The 8,073-nt window shown below is 40.9% G+C and overlaps 1 pseudogene; it reads right to left on the reverse strand.

Moving 5' to 3' along the window:
• Positions 1-6,353: 6,353 nt before the first annotated feature.
• LOC102003185 overlaps positions 6,354-8,073 on the reverse strand; it is a 63,407-nt pseudogene continuing 61,687 nt past the window's right edge.

The following is an 8,073-nucleotide window of genomic DNA, read 5'->3' on the forward strand; positions in this document are numbered from 1 at the left end:
CTGTATCATTTTTATAGTGTTTGTGTTGTTTTGTTTTTGTGTTTGTTTTTGTTCTTTTCTCTTTAAAATAAAAAAAGCTGCTTTTAGGGCCTGGTATATACCTCAGTGACACAGTGCCTGCCTGACAAGTGTAATGTCCTGAGTTTGATTGCTGGTACAAAAAAAAAGCTGCTTATAGTAAGATTTTTTATTAATTTTTTTGGCCAAGCATGGTTGCACACACCTGTAATCCCAGCACTCGGGCAGCTGAGGCAGGATGATCTTTGTGAGTTTGAGACCAACCTGGGTTACAAAGTGAGCTCAATGCCAGCCTGAAGTGCATAGCAAGACCCTGTCTCAAAAAGACAAAAAAAAAATGTTTTCAAATAAAGCCTATTTTTTCCTGCCCAGAAGATCTGTTTCCACACATTTCCCCACTCTGAGATGTCCACCAAACTGCTTTTGGGGAAATGGGTCGTGACCATGTTGGCTTTTTTGAGACAAATGGGGTCATATTTGGGGTGGCAGTGGATGGAACTCTTCAAGGAGGGAAGTTAGTCTAATGGTCCTCAGTAAAAGAAGGACCATCTGAGGATTTATTTGAAGCATCATCTAAAGTTTTATGGTAGTTATTCTTGCTGTAGTAAAGCAAGAGGGACAGTTGATACCGCATGGTGTAAGTAGACAAAGAAGAAAATGACTACTAAAGTGCCAAACAAAAGTAACCACCCAGTGGTCATGGAAGGAAATCACCCTTTAACTTGTAAAACTCATGAGGCTGGAGAGTCTATAACCTCTTTGTCGTGTAAATCATTTGGTTTTTCTGTAAGATAAGGAGTCCTGGTTTCTGCCTGTTTGGAGGTGTTAGTGTATGTGTAGTAGGTATCATTTAGAGCTATCATATAGTACTGTACAGATCCCCTTCCATGATGAGTAAACATCTAATCTAGAATTTGATGATGTTTTAGCATAGTTCCTGTAAGTGAATTTAGAAAACCCTCAAGATCCTTAAAATCGTTGCCAGACTCTGGGCCATCTCAGCCATATTAGCACCGAAGTTGGATATTTGAGCTGAGTTGGCAAGTACTCCATAGGTAATTCCTCCCAATGCAGCTATAAGGGTATAATTTCTAGAATAGTGAGGGTAATAGATTCTGACTTCCACTGAGACAAAGAGATGTTGGTGTCTTGCGTATAAACCTATTCTAATTGTTCCAGGTAAGAGTGATTAAAGGCACGTATAACATCAGGATTTGGTGCTTAACTGAACAACCCTCCAAATTTCCTCACATTTATAAGAATTTAAACACTGTATTTCCAAAGATTGAAATTTGTTCTGGCTTAGGCATTTCTCAGGTGTTATGGTTTGTATCTAGATGTCCCCTCAAAGCCTCATGTGGTCATAGGTGGGGTTTTTCAGAGGTGCGTGAATCCAGGGTGTGTGATGCTGGGATCAAGCACGTGAGGCAGGGATTGATTCATGGTGCCACGGTAGGATTACAGGTGTGAGTGCTACCTACTCTAAGAGTGTGTAGCCTGGATAAAATATAAGAGACTGAAATAGGTTGTCACTATAGTTGCTTGCTGCTTGCTGCCTTGTGCCTCGCTGCTTTTACTGTGATGTTCCTCTGCCATGCCACACTGTCTTGTAGCCAGCCAACTATGAACTGAACCTCTACAAACTGTGAGCTACAACAAATGTTTTCTTCTTTAAACTTTGGCTGTCAGGTATTTTGTCTCAGCAATGAGAAAAGTAACTAAGACACCATAGAACAAATACAGGGACACATACGACAGCTGGAGCTCTGTTCATGAGACTGGTTGGAGGTCCATTTGGGGTATAACCGGAATTGGCCATCTTTGACAGACAGTGCTAAAAATGGTATCAGGTGAATTGTGTTATCTTCTTTTTCTCACCATTTCTTGTGGAATGTATACGACAGTATAGTGAGTGTGTCCTGACTTCTTAGGTCATGGGGAAATGGAAAATCTGGTCTTATATCTGTTCACCATATCTAGTCAAATATGTCAATACCTTTTATCATCCTTCTGATGAGGACTTCTGTTAAGACAATTAAGTGGTTTGGAGCCCTCAGGGCCTGCCTCTCACACATACTTAAGGTGTTGTGGGTGATAGACAGGTTGTACCATTACCTAAGGGGGGCTGTGACACTCTGGGAGTCTGTAAAACAGAGCCAGTAGCGAGATTACCCTGAGTTCAGAGCCCCTGCTATCTGGACGAATGAATTATTATGTCACCCTATTGATCTTAGTGTGTGTATGGGGTGTCCCTGTCCCACTGAATATAGAAAGAGGATAGACCCAGTTAGGGAGAGTATGAGCATGAAAAATGATCCCATCCCTGAGGCAGAAAATGGAACTGTAGCTAAAATAGGATTATAGGTAAAATCTACAGTAAAATACACAGTTGAAAAGAGGGTGTTTAAAACACCCTTTACCAATCATAGATATCTTCTTCTTTCTCTGGTAGTGGACACAAGATGAGAGTGCAGTGGCAAAACAATTTTATTTGTGTTGCACTGAAGTCAGAAAAAGAGCCCTGAAACCAGAGATCATGTATGACATCACTAGGGTCCTATTTGGTGGCTATAGAATAAAATTGAAAATGTTAAGACAGGACATATAGGAAGTCTTGAAATTGAGGTAAGGAGATCAACATCACCTATATCCACAGTAAAGAGATTTTAGCATCACTTATTTCTGTTTTGTCTTTTGATCGGATTTGAACGGGAATTTAAGGTCCTCCACAGATTAACAGGAAAAGGTAGTTTTGAATACAACCTTGGGATGATCCAAAAGTGTGTTGTTGTTGCAGCTCTTGGAGGCAGTGCACAGATTTATTCTGGAGTGTTGAATCCAGGAGTCGTGTCCTGTCACCTTAACTGCAGTGGGAGTGGAAAGGATCATGATGGAGGGGACTTCCCATCAGGGTATGCTTAAGTCTTGGGTGTTGAGAGTCTCTTCCAGTATAAGGGTCTCAGGGCAGAAGAGAGGCTTGCAAGATGAAGTAGGCCCCAGGTCTGTTTGTGTCAGGCTGACAGGATTTGTTGGAAATGGGCCAAGGACCTCACTTGCATCCAGGCTCTTTTGGTTTCCTCATTGATTAAGATGCTATTTTTGAGGAAGGGTCTCACATATAGAAGTTCAAAGGGAGACAGTCCTTGAAACTTAGGCTTATTTCTTGCCCATATAAGGGCCACAGGTAAGAGCTATTTCAAAGGGGCCTTCTACCCTTGTGCCAGCTTGAGCAAGTGTCTCTTGAGTATTCCATTAACCCGTTCCACCTGTACTGATGATTGTGGCCACCACATGCAGTGAAACTGATACCAAATGCCAAACACTTTTGAGATTTCCCTGGGTAATTTTTAAGTGGAAAGCAGGCCAGTTGTCACTGAGGCACCCCAAACCTTGGAATAATCTCATGGACAAGGACCTTGACCATTTCTTGGGACTTTTCAGTTTGAATAGGAAAGGCTTCTATCCAACCCTTGTGGGCGTTAACCGAAACTAATAGGAACTGGCTATGTTGGCCTCCTGGAAGGTGGATGAAATCAATCTGCTAGTTGTTTCCTGGATAACTGTCTTGATATTGTACTCTTAGTGGTTTTAATTAGGCATTTTGAGTACTGGTCCTTACACACACTTCACATTTTAGCCACCTATTGTGCTACTGCATATCTTTCCCCAGGAAAGACTTGGTAACAGAAGTAAGGGTTTTTTGTCCTAAATGACAAGCATTATGGATACTTTTAATTATTTTTCATGCCGAGCCCTTTAGTAGAAAGAGGTAACCCTCAGGGGTAGCCCATCACCCTTCAGAATTAAAGATCCATCCCTAGGTCTTGGTGTGTAGAATTTCCTTGTCAGAATAAATAAGTGAGGTATTAGGCAGTAGACTGTTGGACCACAAGAGGGGTTACTCTAGCTGCCAAGAAGCAGCTGCCTTGCCTCCACATGAAATGTATACTTAGAGACAGTATAAATGTTTAGTCTCTTACCTCTTTTTTTCTCATAAAGAAATGCAATTTTTATTAGGCAGCTTGTAAACAAGACAATGTGTGAATAAAAGCAATTTCCCAGTGTATCCAAGCATTATCTTTAAAAGTAACAGTATGCCAATTCTTTTAGTTTTAAAACTCAGCACTGCATATATTAGTACCCTTTGACAAATCTTAATAATAATTCTATCTTTATGCATTAAATACTGTGCTAACAGAATAAGCCCATAGGGGTTTGTAAACCACAGGAACTTGTGTTGCTGGCAGGTTAAGGTCTTACTAAAGCTGCAGAGGGCCCAGCAAAGTGAGGCAAGGTTACCACTGAGAGAGTTTGGATGCATCCAAGAGGCGAAGCAATGCACAACCACCAACCATCCCCTCAGCACAGGGAGTTAAGCAGCTAACAGGGGTGTGTACATGTACGATTTTCACACAAAGTCTCATATTTGTCACAGGCCTGTTTCTACCTAGTGTGTATGTAAAGCTATATAAAATAGCAAACCTAAGAAATATCTTGGAAAATCGTAAACATCACGACAAATTTATCAGCAAAACTTATAAAATAACTTATTTAAATATGTATTACACAACCAATTAATAATAAGAATCTGCTAAGTCTCCTTAACAAACTGTAACTATAGTTAAACTACACAGTACAGGCAAATCTGCCCTAGGAGCTCTTTCTTTGGAGGTGGATTGCTTTCTGATTTTTCATCAAATCACAATAAGTTTGAGAATCCAGTTCCCAGGTTCTTATGGGAGGATAACTGTAGAAAGGACATCATCCAGCTAATAGCAAATGTTGTCAACCCCAATCCAAGATTTCCCTGCTGAAAGACAAGAAGTATCTCATATAAAAGTGCTGTAGCTTTATCTGTGTATTCCAGGATAAGCTTCTGTAACTCAGCATCAAGAGACATTCCAACTAAAGTTGAATCAGCCACCAAATGGATATCAAACACAGGACCAGATTTTGGAATCTGAGGTTTGTACTTAGCTGCCAGTGTATTCAGGCGTGATGATTCAATTTCTGTCTCTCTGAACATCAGTCCTAGGGTCTGTATAATTTCAATGCATGCCACCAGCTCATCAGCCCTTTGGCTTTTTTCTTTTTCTAATAGCAAGTATTCTTCTCCCACTTTTTATTTATTTCAACATACTGATATTTCCATAAAGTTGCAAGTGGAAGATCAGCTCTTCAATAAGAGCCTTTTCATATAAATATATAATATACAGAAATTATTTCAAAAGTCTGTTCACATAATGGATCCTTGGCACTAACAAAACACTGATACAAGTAATTGACTAAAATGAAACCATCACTAAACCAAGATACACGGGACACTTCATTTCAGGGAAAAAATAATCCAAATAATCCTGTGTTAGAAGAATAAAGGACATTTGTCATAGGATACTTCATCATATTCCCTTAAAGCGGGGTCTATTAAAATTTTTTAAATTGAAAAGGTTCAGGCTTAATTCCATTCGTACATTCAGTAACAATCATATCACTGGTTACATACAATTCTCTCATCATGCAAAAAGTCCTTAACTGTTTTCTAAGGTCTAATTAAGTCAAATGAGCTAATAATAGCAATTTAGTTATCATGGTGTAAGTCAGAGGTGCAGAAATTAGCAGTTGAATTATATATCCTGTTTATAGTACTGCTGCTACTCAACTACTTTCTTCACAAGTAGAACTATTAGGCATTGATAAGCAATGAGAATTTCATTATCGCAGCAAATGACAAGAGTATGTGAGAGAAAGGAGAGTGCCTAACCTCGTGACAATCTTTGTGATCCTCGTATGTGTACAAAGGAGTGGGCAATAAAGACAGCTATGTAAGGGGAAGCGGACATAGCTACACTAGAATTGCATTTATTGAAGAAATAGATTTGAAGTCTGCCCAGAGCACCAAAACAAGCAGAGCAGACATTAGTGCAAGTTAAGATGACATTTAAAACACAAAAACAAAACATCTAGTTTTGACAAGAAAAATGTCAATTCTTTCCCTGTAAGCACAAAAAAAAACCTCAACAGGTATTTTGAAGGTAGTAGCTAGAAAATATAACAGTAACTCTTATAATCCTTCTCAGTCAAACAGACCAATCACACTGACAACAACTGTTAAAAATACCTTTCAGCCTGAGTATTTATCAACCTGTATGTCCTGTTGTTCCAATTGGCTTTTGGTAAAAAGCAAAAAGCCCAATAAACATTTTATAAGAGGTACCACATCTATAAGTGATGAAAATAAATTAGTTTCCTCCCCCCAAAAGACGTTAACTTCTAACGCATAAAAGCTATATAATATCTTACACAAATCAACCACTGTTCTTACAAAAGTCAAGCAGTTTTGGATTGATGAGATTTTACTTTATTTGTGGTGAACTATGAGGCACAAGAACATATGCATGCACTAGGCATTTTCGTCTAATCAGTCTCTAAGGTCATCTTTCAGTTCTTGGCAGTATGTAATCACCTGAGATGTATCTTGATACTTAAATCATGAATTAAGAACAAGGAGCAATGTGTTATAGTAACAGGACGTCTAACTTCTATGAACTTCGTGACTTGTCATTCCGTTGATCACCGGTAGTAGACCCTTACTTTGATTCTTCAGTCGCTGGTTTTCCTTTGTCTTCCTCATCTTTTAAAATTAACGGTTTAGCGAACTTAATATGCAGTCCTTTGCAGTGCACCTTCCTTTTGCTTTCAGACTCTTGGTTCTTTTCTCTCTCTGCTGGTGACGGATCATTATCCTGTTCTCCCGTGCTTCCTTGTTCTGCAGGCTGGTACTCTGGCTCTGAGGCTTCAGCAGCAGCTACTTTCTTAGCCAAGATATCCGGAGCTGGGGCTGCAGTGGGTTCTGACTCAGTAACAGCATCCGCGTCATCACTCATAACACCTGGTAAAGGGGTGCTTGGTTCATCTATTTTCGTCGAACCGTGGCCTTTGTCAGCGGAATGGCAGGTTGCCAGTATATTCATTTCATCCCACTTCTGTGACTTTTTACTCCGCTTCTTGTGGACTCTCCCGCGGGGCTCTTCGGCCGAGGCTGCCATGGAGGAAGTCGCAGCGGCCGTGTTCTTGAGGATCCCCTTGATGGGCTGGGGTGACACCGCGGTCGAGGCCGAGGTGGAGGCTGCGGTCGAGGCCGGCGTCGAGGCCGCCGTCGCCGGGGGTTCCCGCTTTTGGCTCAGTGTTGCGGCTGGCCAGGGGAACAGAAAGAGAAACGGCGACCGGCCAGTGTAGCCGCAGAGCCAGCTCTGGGCTAAGGCTGCCTAACCAGCTGTAGTGGGAACAGTTCCCGGCGTCACCGGCACGACACAATGGCCGTGACGCCACAGTGGACGCCGCGCGGGGAGCGGCCCGCACCGCAAGCACTCCACCCGCGCCCGGGAGAGACGCCGGCCTAGTGCCTCAGCATGCAAGCAACGCCGATGCCCCTTTGGCTTTTACTGTGTAATGCATTCTTTTAGACTCCGACAAGTACTCCAGAAGTTTGTTCACTAGGAAATAAAAAAGGTCACTGGTTTTCCAGAAAAGCCTTTTCAGAATGACATTTTTCTGGGCCACTACTTTAAGCTCTGTAACTAAACAAAGTATCTCCCTCAAAGAATTGTCTTTAAGAAAAAGTTCAGATTTGAGTTGACTGAACTGCTTAATTTTCTCCTGAGATCCCCATATAAGATGTTCTCCCCTGTCCAGTTAATGAGCTTCTCTTTTAACCCCCAAATTAAGACTTTCTGGAAGGATCATCTCCATATGGCTTCTGACTTCTAATAACAGGACTGAACTCAGTAGCATATAGGGGACCTGGTAAAAGAGTAGCTTTTCAAAAAATTTTATTTTAAAAATAAAAGAAGGAAAACATTAACAGACAGACAACCTTTTACAAAATAACAAAAGAACAGTACAGACAATACAGCATTACACACAAAGTGGTAGGAAGTTAACAATGCTTGTTCTATTACATATTGATATCTTCAAAGTGGTTTCTCATGAAAACAGATAGAGACATGCAATACTGATCAACCAAGGACTCATTGACAGTTTCTTTCAGGAAAGAAA

This window comes from Chinchilla lanigera, unplaced genomic scaffold (assembly GCF_000276665.1).
Source record: "Chinchilla lanigera isolate Chin_1 unplaced genomic scaffold, ChiLan1.0 scaffold00161, whole genome shotgun sequence".
NCBI lineage: Eukaryota > Metazoa > Chordata > Mammalia > Rodentia > Chinchillidae > Chinchilla > Chinchilla lanigera.